Below are 19,718 nucleotides of genomic sequence, written 5' to 3' on the forward strand. Positions count from 1 at the left end.
TTATTTATGTTACTAAACATGGTTTGTTTTCCACTTTGATTATTTTCCCCCCTTTAGTGTCCTACCTCCCACTGTTGGTTTTCATTGTTATTTTCCATTTCCTCTTCCTGTAATGTTTTGCCAAGGATGTTTTGAAGAGATGGTTTTCTAGCTGCAAATTCTTTTAACTTTTGTTTATCGTGGAAGGTTTTAATTTCATCTTCCATCCTGAAGCTTAATTTCGCTGGAAACACAATTCTTGGTTGGAACCCATTTTCTTTCAGTGTTTGAAATATGTTATTCCAGGATCTTCTAGCTTTCAGAGTCTGTGTTGAAAGATCAGCTGTTATCCTGATTGGCTTACCCCTAAATGTGATCTGCTTCCTTTCTCTTGTAGCTTTTAAAATTCTCTCCTTGTTCTGTATGTTGGGCATCTTCATTATAATGTGTCTAGGTGTGGGTCTCTTATGATTTTGCACATTCGGCGTCCTGTAGGCTTCTAGGATTTGGGGTTCTGTCTCATTCTTCAAATCTGGGAAGTTTTCTCGAATTATTTCATTGAATAGATTGCTCATTCCTTTGGTTTGAAACTCTGTTCCTTCCTGTATCCCAATGACTCTTAAATTTGGTCTCTTGATGTTATCCCATATTTCTTGGATGTTCTGCTCATGGTTTCTTAACAGTCTTGCTGAGCTGTCTATGTTCTTTTCAAGTTGATATACTTTATCTTCATTGTCTGATGTTCTGTCTTCTAAGTGTTCTACTCTGCAGGTAGTATTCTCAATTGAGTTTTTAAGTTGGCTTATTGCTTCCTGCATTTCTAGGATTTCTGTTTGTTTGTTTTTTATAACCTCTATTTCCCTGTATAGTTGATCTTTTGCTTCTTGGATTTGTTTATGTAATTCATTGTTGAAGTGATCTTTCATTGTCTGATTTTGCTGTCTGATGTCTTCCTTGAGACTCCAGATCATCTGAAGCATGTATATCCTGAATTCTTTATCTGACATTCCATCAGCTGCCGCTATTACCTCTTCTAAAGTTGAGTTGACCTGCAATGCTTGTGGTCCTTTCTTTCCTTGTCTCTTCATACTGTTCGCGTTCCTTTCTTCTTGGTGAAACTGTTGTGCTATTGAATTTTCCCCCTATATATTTATATTGGTCTTGTATAGTTGCAAAGTCTCCCTCGCAGGCACGGGCAGCGGCTCTGCCCCTCCGCCAATTGGGGCAATGTGCCTACCACGCTGGCAGGCCGCTGGGCCTGCTCTGCCAGTCGGTAGCAGGTCCGCCGTCCTTGCAGGCGCGGGCGGCGGCTCTGTCCCTCTGCGGGCCGCTAGGTTTGTTCTGTCGGTGGTCGCAGTTCTGCCTACTTTGCAGGCGCAGGCAGCGGCACTGCCCCTCTGCAGGCCTCTGGGGCTGTACTGCCAGTGGGTCGCAGGTCCGCCTACTTTGCAGGCGTGTGGGGGGGGGCGGCTCTACCCTTCCTCAGGCCACTGGGCCTGTTCTGTCTCTCGGTTGCAGGTCTGACCTGTTCTGATGGTGGTCTCAGTTCCGACTACCTTGCAGGCGCGGGGGGGAGGGGGCGGCTCTGCCTCCCAGCAGGCCGCTGCTCCTCTTCTGCCGGTGGGTCGCAGGCCCGCCTACCTTGCAGGAGTGATTGGAAGCTCTGTCCCGCCGCGGGCCACTGGGCCTTTTCTGTCGGTGGTCACCCTTCCCCTACCTCTAAGTAAGTGTTCTTAATAATAAAAGCCAGAGAATGTACAGTGTATATGAGTGGAAATAGATAATTCATAGATATATTTTTATATAATCAAGATATTTTATTCTAAAATATTGACATACCAATTAATGAAGAAATAAAAGCTTTTCACTTCATGCCCGTGAGAGCATCATTGATGATCATTACTCAGGCCTGTCTTATAAGTCTCTCTGTCTCACATTCTCACACAGATTCATTTACATATTATGTATGCATGTTTATATCATATAAATGTTATTTTAAAAAGTTGTAAGCTCAGTACAGCATCATGAATACATCATTTTTTTGTTGTTGTTGTTTTGTTTTTCAGGAAACAATTTCCTGGACATCTTTCCCTGTGGGCACAGACAGACCCACCGCACCAGCTTTACAGTATTTTCTGTAGCAGATTTATCCAAGTTCTTTCTGAATGTTAGTGAGGGCTCCAGTTTCTTGCTGTTCCAACTTGTGCTATGAAGGAGAGTCTTGCAAAGAAATCTTGAAAAATGGTGCAATTCCACAGATGGAATAATTCTTGGCATTAGCCATGGTAGGTAAAGGTGCACACTTTTAGAACAAAGAGTTCTAAAAGAAAAAGACAATGAGTTCTGCGAGAGAGGAGAGTCCTTGGCCACATCTCCCAGGGGATCTGCCAGGGCATCTGCCTTGCCCACATTCTCATCAGTGGTGGTCGTACCCAGTCAGTCTGATGGAGACAAATGCCACATAAGCAACTGTACTTTTGTGTGGGTTTGTTGGGAGGTGGAATGTCTCTGACATTTCTGACCAATGTGATGATTCCCTTTTCAATAGCAAGAGTTTCTCCTTTGTCCTAGTAAGAAAATTGAGTCATGAGGTTGGAGTAGCCCTAGTATCCCTAGGATATCCCTAGGAGGGATAGTAATTTTTCTTGTGACTTCTGAAACTTGTGTCACAGAAAAGCAGTTCCAACCCCAATGTTATGAAAATGTTTACTGTGAGTTTTGATGTCTGGGATTTCCTCTTTGAACAAAAACTACATGTAATCAGTTCCTTCAATATGATGTGGCCAAACAAAAATCAGACTGTACTGAGGTTAAAAAAAATCCAGAATAGGTCACCTGGGACTAGAGGAAGGGATCGAGGAGGGACTGCTTATGGGCAGAAGATGAGGAAAATGTTGTGGACCTAGACAGTGGTGATGGCTGCACAACATTGAAACTGCACTTCACTGCACTTACTGAATTTTATATAAAATTAATCATAATATAAACTTCTAAAATAAAAAAACACAATTGAAATGGTAAGAAATGTGAAGAGTCACTCTGAGATATGAGCAAACAGGTCCAAGATTTAGATCAGGGACTGGAACTAGCTGTGGAGCCACTAGGAGCTCCAGCCCTGGTGTGCTGTTGAAAGGGTTTCTGGCCCTGACTCTCCCTCGGGTGCTCTAGGTGGTAATGGAGCTGGAGCTGCCACAAGTGCTGGAAGTGGTGGCCTGCAGCTTCAAGAAAAGGGCACCCAATGGTCGATATTCCTTCCAGGGACAAAATACTTCCCACTGCCTTTCAGAGAAAGCTCCACACACAGCCACCTCTGGGAAGGGTTCACAGACTGCATGCAGCCAATGATTTCTGCTTTTCATTGTTTCTGCCCAGCCATAGCCCATCCCCACATGCTCATTGGCCCCCATCTTCCTCACTTCAGGCTCTGCCTCAGTGGGCTCTAGATACTCCAGCAGGACTCGGAATCAGTGCCCTCAGTGTTGCACATGTGAGTCTGGCATGTTTGAATTTGTGCTGCTGGATAATGATCCAGATAGGATCCAAGGAGGGAGAGTGACCTCAAGGAATGTGGCTGGGCCACAGCATGAGAGGCCTAAAGAGAGGTGGCAACTCCCTACATTTGGAGAATGACCCCATGAGTGACTGAAAAACCTCCCAAATTTTAGATGACTAAATGGAAGTTTATCTTTAGCAACAGGGTCTCTATAGGAGGACACCCACACTGTCATCACAGAGCCCTGAAAGGCTGGATGTTTGAGAGTTGGAGAGAGTGTAGAAGGACAATTAGGCCATTGCCACAGGGACACCTGGACCCAGGAGTGAGAATGAGATGAAATCTAGAATGCACAGAAGTAGAGTGAAAGTATGACAATGTGGCTTTCCTGATGTTTCCGCCTCCACGTGGACAGTGTGAGTGCATCTGGTCAAGGCCTAGGCTGGGCAGAGGGTATGGGGATGGATGAGGAGTTGAGGCCCAGATTCCTTGGGGTGCAGGACTGTGGCCTTACCATCTCCTAAGATGTTCAGGGGGGTGGTTGAGGTGTCCTTTGTGCTCCATGTCCCTCTCTGTTCTTCTCTAGGCCCTGTCTGTGGAGTTCTCTCTGTACCCTCACTCACCCTGAGGCTGAGCTGGTGCCTGTTGGCGGTGACAGACCCTGGCTCCTCTTCAATGGTTACTCAGCTGAGTCTTGCACTCTACAGCTCCTCAGTGCAACCTGCATAGAGTATGTAAAGACAGTGCCTGGCAGTTGGCAGGAAGCCCAAGACCCTGCCTGGCTATTGTTGAGGCTGATTCTGCCCCTGGTGAACTCTGCTCCCCACACCTCATACAGACCTTTGTCATATAGCCTTCTATTATGGGAGGACAGGAGATGACATTGGGGGCCCAGGATTTACACTGTGCACACCCTTTCCCCACCTGGTAGCCCTGTCCCCCATGATAAGACACCAGGTCACAATCTCCCATCACCTACTCCTGCCTTAGGTCTCTGTTACCTACACTCAGAAGGAAGGGCATGGGGCTGCACAGGAGACTCAGTGTGGACTGGCCTGGATGCACCTGCCCTTGGCTGACTGGTATCACACATTTTCAACTCCTCATAAATACCCTGATGTTCCTGCAGCACAGTCAGATTCAACATAGCACCCTTTGTAGGAATCTGTCTCGGTCATTCTAAGTCTGTGGTCTTTGAGAGTTAGAATACAGCCAAAGTTCACCTCTCATTTTAGGGCCCCCTGAAGCCATGACCATGGGAAGTCAGGATACAGTAGAACATGTTGCTTTCTTAACTATTTTTTCTTATGAAAACCCTGATGTTTCTTGTATAGCAAGTGAACCAGTGTAGCATGCTTTTCCCTATGTTCTGCCTGAGGGGTATCCTGAATCTGAGGCCTGGGGTAGCGGGGGATGCAGCTACAGAGACTACTGGGTTGTGGGTGCCCTACAGCTTTGGCCTCTAGAACCTAAGAGGTAACTAACATCCTTCTTTGACAAACATGTCTCACCAAGTGACCTGGGGTGGTGGCTGTTGCTAGAATGTAGGTGCCTGAGTACTGGGGTTCCCAGTTCTGCTTGCATCTTTCACCATTGAAGTTAAGTCATGTCTTAGGGTCCATAACCTGTTTCCCACTTCTAATGAGACTACATATGTCCCTCCGGGCTACTGCCTATTCTCCTCATGCCTCAATATATATCTCTTTTGTGTACACAGAACCCCAAAATGCCTCTGATTCTCTGTGACAGACCTGAGTCTGCCAGTTTTCTACCCTGGGAGGACAGATGTCACTGGGAGACCAGAATGAATCCTGGACACACACATTCCCCACATCCAGCCCTGTCCTGGGGATGGCTATAACAGGACACCAGGCTGACAATGTCCCACCACCTGCTTCTGCCTAGGTCCTTATTCCCCCCAAATTCAAGAGGAAGGTGGTGCAGGGGTGCTCATGGTGGTGATTTGTCTTGGGTTTACTTGACCTGGGCTCTCTGTTGTTTGCCTTGGGCTTCTCCTTCCATATGGACGGAGGTACTGGAATGGGAGCGCAGCCAATATCCCATTCTTTCCAGCATGTTGTGCCTACAGGGCATCCTGAGGCTGGGCTTGGAGAAGGGGCTGTGTAGCCACAGAGGGAGCTCTGGCTATGGGGCCTCCTAGAGCCTTGACCTCTAGGGAATAGTAATCAGCAGAACATTTTTACTTGTGAAATGTCTTTCAACAAATGAGCTGGGAAGGAGGGTGTTGCTAGAATGTGGGTGCCTGGTCATGGGGTTCCAAGTTGTTTGGATTTATCACCAAGGAAGGGAAGTCATGTCCTGGGTGTCCCAACCTGACACCTCCTCCAGATAAGTCCACATATGTCTCTCTGAGTTACTGTCTGCTTTCCTCCCACACCATGACATTTCCCTATGTGTACACAGCAACCCCAACACTGTTACCCACATCCCTGTGACATGCCTCGATGTGACTAGGGTCTCAGCTGTGAGGATATCCAGATGGATTTAGACCCAGCTCCTCCTCCTGACCTTTTATGTGACCCTGGACAAGGCATCATATCTTTAGACCTTCCCCAATCTCCCCCTGCACAGTGGGGTTTATCCTAGCATCTGCTTCCTGGTGATGTCTTCAGGCATGTGTGAGATAACACTATGGGCTGCTGTCACATGTATGTAATACACAAAATGAGAGATAAAATTAAGGATGGTGTAGGATGTGGCATAGGATACATCTAAAAGTAGGTCTGTTTTCCTGCCTTATGACCTTCAGAAGGTTGCTTCCCTTTTTGTCCTTCTTTCCTTGGCTGCATCGTGGGAGGGTTGAAATCAATTAATTCAGCTATCTTCATGCTCTGTAGCCCTCCGAATCTTCTGTTACATTGAAATTCAGAGCTAAGTGCCTAAACTGGGCCTTCTGCTTAGCAGCTCTCAGCTACCCTCACCCCTGGTGTGCACTTCCGTGATTTGCTTATAAAATATAGCTACAAGCTCTTTCCTCCTCAGTTTATTCCTTTCTGGGTCTCCCTCACTCTGGCTCCCTTTGTTCCTGGTTTCTGAGTAAGTTGCTCTTATCTCATGTGGCACCCAAAGGAGAAGGTCATGAGTTTTAGGACAGAGAGGGCAACAGATGAGGAGAAATGTGGCCTCTGTCCTACCTGAGTTCTGCCAGTAATCTTGTGACTCAACTTGGAAGCTGATCTTGCCATATCAGGACCTCAGCTGAGACCACAGCGCTGGCCTCCTGAGAGACATGGCAGGAGCCTCCAGCTGCGCCCTTCTGGATTCCTGGTCCACAGAAACTGTGAGACCATGAATGTTTGTTGTTGCATCCTCTAAGTTTGGGGTAGCATTTTCACATAGTGGTGGGTCAATAATATAGTTGAGGAGGCCTTAGAATCTGTCCCTTCATCCCTCTTCTTCCTGGCCCTCTCCAGTCCCACAGGTTGCCCTTGTAACTTCCTTTCTCCCTCCGTTAGTTTGGACTTTGAATTCCTGAACAGTTGATTCTCCTTCTGGCACACACAGCCCAGGGCTGTGCAGGGCTAGATCCCACTCAAGTCTTTGCTTGAGTGACTTCAAGGCCTTAGCTTACCAGGTGCCAGGGCCATAGAGGAGCACGACAACTGATCCAGGGGCATTAGGAGGGACCTCAGAAGCTCCCCTTTCCCCTACTCACAAGGCTTCTCCACCAGAGCCACTGCCAGGGTCTGGTTCGACTTCCACATCAGATGCTGAGGCCCAACAAGGTGGTCTTTGACTTTTTCAAGGATGAGTGGGTTAGTGCTCTGCCACATCGTATCCTTCCCCAGTTCTTTGTCTCCAAACCACCAAACAGTTGTCTGGCTCAGAAGGATGTCCAGAGGCAGAAAGAATTATCCAAGGACCTGTGTCCTTGGATAGAGGTTGGTGAGCCTTGGGACCTTGCAGTGACTAACTGCAACCTCCACATTTTGTCAGGAAGGAAACTGTGGCTTCCATCCTAAATCACCTTCACTCTAGGCAGCTTTTCCTATAGAAAGGTGCCCATGCTGGTGGGCCCAGGACCCCAGACCAGGCATACCCTGGTTTTCCTTAGGGATGTCCAAGTCCTGAAATCCTGGTATCTCTCTTCCTTCCCTGCTATGGGCTTGGGATATGGTGCCTGGATAGGAGCTGCTCATCTCCCATGAAGGTGCTGCCTCCAGAGTCTTCCTCCTTTTCCCTTGTCACTTCCTAGGGTCCAGTTTCACTGCTACATACCACTTGGTCCCCCACAGTATATTTGTGTGTGTGTGTGTGTGTGTCTGTTGTGTGAGTGTGCAGATGTGTGTTCATATAGGTGTGCATACCCATTGATATGCTGAGTGGAAGGGGATATGTTATCTGGGATCTTAGGGATTCTCTTTCTAAAGCAAACCTTGTAGGAAATGAGCCCTGGTTTAGGAGGTCAGAACCCTCCCTTGTCTCACTTGGGGTTTTATTTTTGCTTTGTTTTTAAAAAATCTTATTTATTTGAGACCACTCTTTTGAGTTTATACACTCTTTTGAGTTATGCACTTCAGTATATAAACATGTTAAATGGGTTGGGCTGTGGGGATGGTGTGTAAGTATGGGTTAAATGAGCTAGTTTATTTTTAGACAGTTTGAGGCATAATTAACATACAATGTACTGAACATGTTTAAAGGATAAAAATAACAAAAAATAAACATCTTGGAAACTATCACCTGAATAATGAAAATGAACACATGCTTGTATCCACTTAGGTTCCTGTGGCCACTTGTAATAACTTCCCGTCCTCCTATCCTTTGCAACCACTCATCTGGCCTGTGTCCCTGGTGGATAATTCTGTCCCTGTACCTATTTAATATGTACTTTCTTGTAGGGCTTATTCATTCAGTGTAATTATTTTTAGTTTCATATGTCACTTGTCACTTATACAAGTGACAGTTGGTTCTCCATTCATCTGCGGGTGGACATTTGTGTTTCTCCAGTTTTTGTCCCTTAAAAACTAAATTGCTGTGATCATTTTTGTACAAGTCTTCATATGCATATATGCTTTCATTGCCCTGGGGAAAACCATCTGGGTGTGAGAATGCTGGGTCAAATGGTCGGTGTGTGTGTTAACTCAGAAATTGTTAAAAGGTTTTCCAAAGTGGTTGTTGGAAGTAGAGTTTCAGGATTCCAGATTTTTCCCCTGAGAGATTTCTTAATCCGTGTTATATATTTTCACCTTTTTCTGATACAGATGTGTGCAGCAAGCCCAAGAAAAGGCTATTTCTGTTATATAAAACTCAACATCTTTGGCCTTGGAGATGATTTTAAAGAAAAAATAAAAATACCTCTAATCACACCATACCAAAACCTTTGCAGTTTTTCTTGCATATGTGTTAAATCCGCGTACCCTACATAGGATTTAACTATAATTCAGCACTTACTGTATTGTGACATATTTGGATTGTTTCTGATTTTTTATTTCAGTTTGTAAAATGAGACAATTGCCAAAATTCAGCTAAGTATATTTATGATTTGAGTATCTTACTACTGGCGAATTAGATCATTTATTCTATGGTTTATTTACTTATTTTACATTGATAACAACTTAGGTATTTTATGAGGAACTGTGTAATTACTGACATACATGTCCATTGTAGAGTCAATCAGTCGACTTACATAATGTCACCTCACCACCATTTTGTCTTTTTGGTGAGAATATTTAGAGACCTATTTTCTAGAAATTTTGAGATAGTCAATTATTAAATGTTGTCACCATGCAGTGCAGTGTGTCACTAAAAGTTTCTTTTCCATTCTGACTGAGACCATGTACTCTTTGAAGACGTCTTCACTTTCCCCCATTCCTCTTGGAAGTAGATTTCCATTTTTCTTTTTTTTTCCTCTACCAAGGACTTTGCACACACTAGCTGAACATCTCCCACTGACTACATACACAGCCTTATAAATTCTGAGACAGGTTTGCTCTATGTTCCCCAGGATGGCCTCAAACCTATAAGACCTACTAATTCTCCTGAGCAACTGGGACTACAAGTGTGTGCCACCATGTCTGGCTAGAAGTAGGTCTTATTAAAATTGCACCAGTGGTTCGAGTCCCTTGGAACACAGCAGAAATCCAAGCCACCTATTCCTCTACCAGCAGATTATGCTGCTTATAAATATTAGACAAAGGTAATGTTGATGTTTAAAGCACATTCACTTGAAAATTAATGGTGATGTATTAGGTGCCTTTATCTGTGAATTATATTTCCAGGTGTCCTTATTTCTACTTGATATTCACTAGTATATGCTCTTGTAAAGAGAGTCTATTTTATAGAATTAACAACAAAGCCAAATTTAACAAAGCCTACCTATGAATGATATTAACAGGAAGTGAGACCTTCTTAACAAATGCTCTTATATATAATCATGACTCAACTATTTTTTGTGGTCATGTGTGTTAGTATTTAATTTTTTTAAAAAAACTTACTTTGAGATAATTACACATTCACAGGAAGTTGTGATGACAGTAATAGAGGGTCCTTGTACACTTCCATGTTTTTGAAAGTTTTATCTTACATATTCATGGAAGAATATCCCAACTAGAAACCCTAAATTGGTACAAAGTATGTGCAAGTTCTATTGCATTTTCTCAGATGTGTGGGTTCACATAACCACCCTGCAGCAGACATACAGAACTCCAGTTTGAAGCACAGATCTGCCTTCATAATCCCATACTTCTTTCTTAACATTGGTAATTGCTAATCTGTCTGGCATCTCTGTGATTATGTAATGATATAGTGTGTGAGTGTATCAATACCAACTTGTGTACAGCATCGCAACTCTGGTAGTATGCACCACAGTGAGCTTAGGTTCCAAAGTCCAAGGGCAGGGTCCCCAGCCAGGATGCCTTTACTTCAGATGCTGGCTGTTTTATAGGGATCCCTGGGAGCCCCACACTTCTGACCACCTGGCTACTAATTGGGGGAATTTTGTGACCCTGTCATTCATGCACTTCACCCAAATTATCCACAGAACTTATGGAATACTGATGACTAAAGTTTTGCTCTAAAGGGTACAAACCAGGGCAAACCAAATGAAGAGACATCCAGGTGGAGGTGTAGGAGCATCTTAACAAGGACCTTCTCCCTGTGGACTCCAGCACATCTTTCTACTGGCCCATCATAGTATTCACCATGCAGGACTCTCCACTGAGATTCAGTGTCCATTATGTAGATGTGACTGATTAAAATCAATAGAGACTCCATGACAGAGATTCCATCTTCCTCACCTCCCTTGAGGTTGGGCTGGCTCAAAGCTCTAACCATCTACTCACATGAATGGTATTTATGATGAACAACCTCCCTCTCTTGCATTAGATTCCACCTGTTTGCATAAACAGTTATGATACACAATGGCAGTTGTATTATTTGGAAAATTCCAAGGATTTATTATTCTAGAATCCAACAAAGGCCAGTCAATTCTGATCATGCGATAGTTGCCATTTGAAAGTGATTTGATTTTTTTCACTCAGCATAATATGCTTACAATCATTCCAGTTGATGCATGTGGCAACCACTCATTCTTTTTTATTGTTTTGTGGTATTCCATGGTGCAGAGGTTCTGCAATTCGTTCCACCATTCAACATTCTTGCTGGAGAATAAGTTTTCCATAAAAATCCCTTCTGGGATTTGGGGTTGTAACTCAGTGATGGAGCACTTGCCTCACATATGTGAGGTTTGATCCTCAGTAAAATATTAATTAAAATTAAAGGTATTGTGTCCATGTACAACTAAAAACATTTTTAAAATCACATTTGGGAAATAAAGTGCATTTCAATGATTGAAGTTGAGATATTTCAATGATAGTAGTTGAGATATACCTGCATTCTATACATTCTTCAGGGAGATTTTTGTCCTCTTCCTCAGTACAACTGAGAAACATCACCTGTACATAGGTCATGATAAGAAAGGGAAAATAGCACAATAAACTGCTCATGTCCACAAAGAAAGCCTTCCTTGCATGATATTTTCATAAATGATCTGGTATGTAAAAGCATACCTGTGCACAATTGTATTAACAGGAACGGAAAAAATTAACATTCCATTTTGCATGGGAATCTGGACATTGAATCTGGACATTTCCAGAATGTTCTTTCTGGAAAGGAAGACAATGTAAACAGTTGAATGAGGGAGTCAATAGTGTGTATCAGGGTCTGAATAAATTGCTCTTAGTGATTCCATGACAAGCTTGTTTTAGGTACCTGATTACACACATGATATATATTATTCTATCCTGAGTCTGGCCCTTTGTAAACTCATGCAGACCTCCTGTGCCTTTGTCATGGGGAAAAAAATGTTATGTTTTGGTTGAGAACTGTAAGAAGCCTTGAACGTTGGGAGGTAGAGACATGAAGGGCTTACACACCTCCCTTGGCCTGTGGTCTCATTCAATGTGAGGCAGCCAAGCAGTAGTGCCTATTAGGGAGGCTTCATATAGGAGGTTCATTGAAGAGAGTTGGGAAAGATTTTCATATGCTCATGAGAGGATTCTGATACAACTAAACATTTTTCCCATGTGGAGATCATGATGGTCTGATTGCATTTATATTATTCCAATTTTTAAACCTTGATATTACAGTTTCTAAGGGTCTGATGAAGTGGGTTTTGCTTTCACCCCATCAAGACAAATGGGGGTTTGCAGTCAATATGGCTGTAGATTCTAGAAAATACATTTATGAGAAAAAATGAGTGGAAAAGGCAAATATGATTTTCAGATTACTATGAAAATTACCTTGAGAATCACTGCTATAGGGTAACCATATAATAGTAAATGTATATAAAATAATAAATGAATGTGCAAAAAATTGAAGAATTGAAAATTATTTGATTAATCCAAGAAAAAAATAGATAAAACAAATAGAGAACAAGTCGGCAGAGTTAAATCCAGCTGTATTAAGAGTTATATTAAACACAAGTGAATTAAACACTCCAATTATAAAATAAAGATTTTCAAAGTTTATGATGCTTAAAGGGGTAAGGTCAGGCAGCGGCAGCAACAAAAAGGAAGCAGATTTTAAAAGGCCTTTGAAGGAGGCTTTATTGAGAGTTCGATCCTGGGCAGAACTCTCAGACCAGCAGAGTAAGAAGAGAGTCTGAGAAGAAGCACAAAGTGGCTCAAGGGGACTGGAATTTTTATTGGGCTTAGGGCAGGAAGGGAGGGCTCGAGACAAGAAAAGGAGTTCCTTGTCCCACTGGAGTTGGTTGGGGGAGCTGGCTAAGATCCAGGATTGGCCAGCAGACACTGCTGATTGACATGGGGTTCTGTCAGTGCCTGACCTGTTTCTTTCGCACCAAGCAGCTTTGTTCCTAACTCACCACCATCAACCTGACAAAAAGAGGTACACTTAAACAATCAATCAACAAATACATGAAAAAATGTTCATCATCACTAGCAATTAGAGAAATGCAAATCAAAACCACTCTAAGATTTCATCTCACTCCAGTCAGAATGGCAGCTATTATGCATACAAACAACAGTAAGTGTTGGTGAGGATGTGGGGAAAAGGTACACTCATACACTGCTGGTGGGATTGCAAATTGGTGCAGCCAATATGGAAGGCAGTATGGAGATTCCTTGGAAAATTGGGAATGGAACCATCATTTGACCCAGCTGTCCTTCTCCTTATTCTATACCCAAAGGACTATACCCAAAGGATTTAAAAACAGCATAATACAGGGACACAGCCACATCAATGTTTATAGCAGCACAATCCACAATAGCTAAACTGTGGAGCCAACCTAGATGCCCTTCAGTAGATGAACTGATAAAAAAAAATGTGGTGTATATACACAATGGAATTTTACTCAGCAATAAAAGAGAATAAAATCTTGGCATTTGCAGGTAAATGGATGGAGTTAGAGAAGATAATGCTGAGTGAAGTTAGTCAATCCCCAAAAAACAAATGCCAAATGTTTTCTTTGATATAAGGAGGCTGATTCATAGTGGGATAGGGAGCGGGAGCATGGGAGGAATTGATAAACTCTAGATAGGTCAAAGGGGTGGGAGGGGAAAGGAGGGAGCATGGGGTAATTAATGATGGTGTAATTTGATGATCATTATTATCTAAGTACGGGTATGAAGACATGAATCGGTGTGAATATACTATGGATACAACCAGAGATATGAAAAATTGTGCTCTTTGTGTGTAATAAGAAAAAAAGAGGTACACTTAAAATATAAGGGCATAGGTAAGTTGAAAGTAAAAGAATAAAAAAAGACAAGCACGTGTCTTCCTTATTTTGCTGGTTAACTGTTACTGAACACAGGTTTGGAAGCTCCTCCCATGAAACAGTCTAGTGTTTGAGAGACGAGTGTTGCCAGGGAGAAAGGAAGACTTCATTCAGGCGCCAAATAATGCAAAGAGGGAGCTCTGCTCATGAGTGAACTTCTCGGCTCCAGGGGGCCAATGGGTTACAGATATAGGACACGCATAATGACAGGGATAGGCTAAGAAAGGGGAGGGATAGCTGTGTCTGTTCTGGGAATAGGTGAAGATCTTCCAGGAATGTGGGTGCCATCTCTTTTCACTGTTTGGTGTTTCTGGTCACGGTGGTTGGTTGGTGTCTTTAGCCTTGAAGTGGGGAGAGGAAAAGGCTAGGCAAGTCTATGTTGAATAAGCCTGTGTTTAATTTTGGACAGAACATACCTTAGACAATCAAGATGTCTATGTCCAATTCTGAATAGAATCTGACCCAAATATTAAGGCAACAAAAGAGACAGGAACAGAATGTAGACAGAGAGGCTAAGTGTTTTTTGCTTGTTCAGCCACTCATCAGACATCTGCAACCCAAGTGAAGAAGCAGAATTTTCAGGAAAAGTGGACTGCAAGTCCTTGAAGAGTAATATAGGCAACCATTGTTACCATAACCCACGAGTCAGGGGTGTTATCTATTGGAGGCCATTCTAAATTACGGGTTTATTTGAGTCATCAAAAGGCAGACGGGTTGCTTTTCTTGGTGTGAATCCACTGACTGCAGATTGCTCAGATTAAAGCTAACACCCTACCTTAGCTCACAGCCCTAGATTCAAATGCAGCTCCTAAAGGTGGGCATAACCTCCCTAGCCCCAAACAACTTGTTTTTCCCTTCTTTATCCTGTATTCCCCAAGAATCCTGCCACACTGAAAACTTTTGATGTATTTCCCTTTAAATAAAGATTCTGGACCTTTTTCCTTGTTCAACTCCAGTCCCTGCCAGGGCTGTAAAACTCACCAGGCCCCTGTTTTGAGAACTATTTTATATCTTTTTTCTTTTTTTCCTTATTGATTACTTTCAGACTTTAATTTCCCTAGTAGGTTCACACCTCCAAGCAGGAATCTACTCTTTCAGGGTGCTGTTAACCCCGACAGTTGTCTACAGCAAAGCTAGTATATTAAGGACACTTCAAACACAAAACTACTGACCCCATTCTTTTTTTCTTTACCCCTATATATATCATTCAATTTAAGAGAGCAAAGACAAAACAAAAGTGGCACTAGTAATGATGTGAAATAATAATAAAAACTGAAAGGTAATGTTTTTGTGAGTACATTCAAAAAATATAAGATATTAAATCCTGTATCACTGAACCTCTGTAATACACAGATGTAAAACTTTGCTTTTAGTTAATGCCTGTGACTAAGCATTACTGACCACTGAAGGTGGTCCAAAAGTTTCTCTAGTGGGCATTAACTGGACATCTTCATCTTCCACACGGGTGTCACAGCCCCAGACTGCTTCTTCAGGTAGGAGGCCATACACTCTTTCAGTTATTCCAGTACAGGTCTTCTGAAACCACTTCTGAGGAGAGGCCTCACATAAGATGGCATCCTGATCATCAGCCACTCCATTTGTACAAATTCCACAAGGATACATGAATGAATGCTCATGAGTTTAGATGGAGACAGCACTTATAGCAGTTTTTGGTGGTACAAGCATCTACTGCTCCTCTAGGTGTCCTGGCTTATTCTGGGTCCCATTTACAAGGCTGTTATTTGTAGCTTAAGTGCTACTCAAATGGCTGTTTTCTTGATTTACTGAATTGTTTTAACATTTTTTTTAAATTCAATATTACTCTGAGTCACTGTATCCTCCATATTTAAGTGAGGGGGATGATCAGGTGAATTTTGATTGGTGTTTTGGGTTCCTCCTTGACTAAAGTCTTGTTTTGGGAGGTGGTGCTTTTGCCTGACCAAAAGTATTTGGGGATAGAACAAAGAATGATTAGACTCTAATGGAGAAGTAAATTTTGAATTATTCCCAGGAATAAAATTAGATGCCAAATCAGAATTGATTCTTGGCTAGCATTCTGTGGAGGAACCTGAGGCTTTCAGAGGATTTTGTCTAAATATCGATTAGGCATGTTAACATTCTTAGTACATTGTTATAAAATGGATTTCCCAAACTTGAATTATTGTGTGACCAAAAGTTTACAGCATGAGGTGGATTAAAACCCATGCCCATAGGATTCTGGGGAAATGGATGTGGCTGATTCCTGAGTAAGGATCACAAAATTGGGAAGAAATTCTTGGGGGGCAACATGAGGTGACATTCTGAATGCCATTTAGCTTCCAAAGGCAGGATAACCAGGGCTGAGACACTGATGTGATGAAGGTTGTGGTGTAGGAAAGAGTGTTATAGTTGTCGTCAAATGGATTAGCAGTCACTAGATCATCAAGGGTTTGGATTTGGTGGAGGAACATACTCAGACAATGGAGGAACGGGTTCCTATGTATTTGTCTTGTATTTTTTCTTATGTAGGCTTCGTAGTTGTATAACTGGACCTCCTAACCCATCCAGTCCACTACTGCCACCTCAAACTCTCTTCAGAGAAATGGGATCCTTCTCCTGTTCTGCTGGCACTACAGAACACCAGGCATGACTTCTACCACCCACCCCAGGCTGCGGGGATCAGTCTCTTTGCTGTGAAAGGTAAAAGCAGCTTCTTTCCTTGCTGGTGTGCTGAAGTTTGAGAGGTGCAGCTTATGGTGGCAGGAATGTGGGCCTGATCACCTAAGTCTTGGAGTGAGCAGAAGATTTAAACAATTGCTTAATAAAATAGAGAGAAATCACCATCAATTACATGAAAAATATTGAAAGCCATCATCAGGGAAATGCAAATTAAAGCCCCTGTGAAGCACTACTGTACACATTAGAAATGCTAAAAATTCTAAGATGATGATACCATACGTGGTCAAGACTAGGAGTAATTGGAAAATTTATGTTTCACTGCTGCTTTGCAAAATGGTATAGACACTTAAACAACGTGGCAGGGTCTTAATAAAATTATGTGTATGTTTGCAATATGAACCAGCAGTTCCAAACCTAGAAATGTATGCAATATAAATGAAAGCTCTATCCACAAAATTGTACATGTATGTTCATGGAAGATTTATTCATAAACCCCAAACTGAAAACAACCGAAATTTCTACCAATGGGTAAATAAATCTGTTGTCGTGTATTTAAAACAGAAACTGTCTATAAAAAATAGCTTGAACCAATAAAAAAAATTGTGGTGTTATTGTGATGGGATGCTACTTAGCAGTAAAAGAGAATGAAATACTGACATACACTGCAAGAATTAAACTCAAAACTGGTGACTGAAAGAAGGTAGAATCAGAAAAATAAAACCTGTATAATTCCATTTACATGAAAGCCTAACGACTAGAAAATCCCAATCTATATTGCAAGAATCAGATTTTTGGTTTCTTGGAGACAGAATTGGCAGAATCGTCTGGGAAAGAATAGGAAATTGTTGTGGGTGATAAAAAAAATGTTCTATGTTTGTTTTTGGTGGTGGTTATACAGGTATACAAATTTGCCAAAACTCACTAAAATGTGAGCTTTAACTGGGTACAACTTGTGATACACAAACTATTTCTCGTTAAAGGAGATACAAACAATTGGGTCCAGCTAAGTACATACTTATGAAGAAATATACAGTGCTAAATATAAATCTTAATAGAAAAGAATCGTTGAAATCAATTATCTATGATTTGATTCTAAGAAGCCAGAAAAAGAATGGTGATTCATATCCAAATAAAAGAAAATGAAAGAACATAATTAATGAAAAAGAAACTAGCTGTATAGTACATCAGAAATGGTATTTGCAAAGATTAATAAAATGTTAAGTGCCTATAAAGCTTTAACACATGAAAAGAGAGTATTCAAATATTTCCAATATAAGAATTGAAAAGGGGAATATTACTCAAATCACAGCTATAAAACTTTAATAATAAAATATCTTGAACTATTTAAACCCCAAAATTGTATGATTTGATAAAATATGGACAAATTATAAACAGACAAAGAAAACCTTATGCAGGGATAGAATATTTCAATAGTCCTATGTAGTAAAAAGTTAGATTTATAATTTTAAACATTTTCTACAAAAAAAACTCCTGCTCATTTATGTCAACTATAATACCAATAATATCAACTTTACATAAACTTTTACAGAGATCCAAAAGCAAACACAAAACAAGAAAAAAATGGAATAATTCTCACATCATTTTAATGAGCCTACCATAATGTGAAATAAAGTCAAGTAAAGGAAACAGTGTGAAACATCACATGGTACCCCACAGAGATGTACAAATTTTATGCATCAGTTAAATTTAAAAATTAAAAAAAAAACTAAAAAAGGAAACATATAAGACAATATGGAGAGACATAAAACCCTATTAAAAATTAAAAATTTGACAAATCTTATACTAAAGTACATTAAAAAGGTAATATAATGTTTGAGCAGAATCTAATTTAAGAATGCAAAGTTGCTTTAATATCCAAAAATAAGTCCACATAGCTGGTCACAGTGGTGTATGCATGTTAATCCCAGCCACTTGGGTGGTAGAGGCAGGGGAATTGAAAGTTTGACACCAGCCTCAGCTATGTTGAAGAAATCCTGTCTCAATTTTTTTTAAAAGGGCTAGGGCTGAGTGGTAGAACGTGCCCATGGGTTTAATCCCAATAACTCAAAAAAATAAATCCACATAGACAAATTTTGAGGATATTATGCTAAGTGAAATATCACAAAAAAGACAAAGTTTATGATTTTCCTTATATTAGGGAGCTAAAGTATTCAAATTTGTAAAGACAGAAAATAGAATGGTAGTTTCAAGGGGCTGGGAAGTGGAGAAGTAGAGAATGGTGAATTGTTGTTTAATGGGTGGTGAGTTCTGGTTTTGCAAGATGAAAAGAGTTCTGGGCACGGATGGTAGTAATGGATACACAACAATAGGAATGTCATTAACAGCACTGATTGTAAAAAAAATAATGGTTAAATGGCAAAATTTATTGTTATATGTATTTCACCACAATTTAAGAAAATTTTATGGAGCAAGGCATATAATTCAATCACAATAACAGAACTTGAAGAATTATTCTTACAGTTGCAAAACAAGTATTAAATTCAACAACTGTCCAGGATAATCAACCTCAGAAAACTAGGATTTGAAGAAACTTCCTTAATGTGATAGACATTATCTAAATTTACCTCATCTCATAGTAATGATAAAATGATTTGTTTTCCTTTAGATTTGGAGGAAAAGAATGCAAAAATGTCTACTATCTCTACTTCTAGAGATCCTAGCCAGTACAATGGAGAAAAAAATGGTATAAAGATTATAATGGAGGGGCTGAGGCTGTAGCTCAGTGGTAAAGCGCTTGCCTCGCATGCATGAGGCACTGAGTTCGATCCTTAGCACCACATAAAAATAAATAAATATACATAAAATATACAACTAAAATATACATAAAATTTTTTTAAGAGATTATAATGGATAAAGTAACCTGGTTTCTACATATACACATGCTATTTATGATAAAGTAAAAACTGAAACATAGAAAGTCCAAAAGAGTGAACAAACTATTATAAGAAAGAAGTGAATTTAGCAAGTTAACTGGTTATAAGACTGGCTTTGAAAAAAAAAAAAAAAAAAAAAAAAAAATATATATATATATATATATATATACATACATACATATACATATACATACAAAATATATTAGTTATATATACTGTAGCAACAATCAGAAAATGAAATTTTAAAAATAGTATTTAAAATATCAAAAATATCAATAAAGGCTAACCTAACAAAACCACAACTGAAAATATAGCAAAACTTCTGAAATTGATAAGAAAATGCAAGACTTCTTTTTGTGTGTGTGTGTGTGTTTTAAAAATAAGACTTTATTTTTAAACAGTTCCATCTTTCAAAAGAAACAGAAGCTTAAAG

The 19,718-nt window shown here is 40.7% G+C and overlaps 1 pseudogene; it reads right to left on the bottom strand.

The window, feature by feature from the left end:
- Positions 1-15,119: 15,119 nt before the first annotated feature.
- Positions 15,120-16,584, bottom strand: LOC114082679 (pygopus homolog 1 pseudogene; annotated as a pseudogene).
- Positions 16,585-19,718: the final 3,134 nt, after the last annotated feature.

Source organism: Marmota flaviventris, chromosome 17, assembly GCF_047511675.1.
Source record: "Marmota flaviventris isolate mMarFla1 chromosome 17, mMarFla1.hap1, whole genome shotgun sequence".
Taxonomy (NCBI): Eukaryota; Metazoa; Chordata; class Mammalia; order Rodentia; family Sciuridae; genus Marmota; species Marmota flaviventris.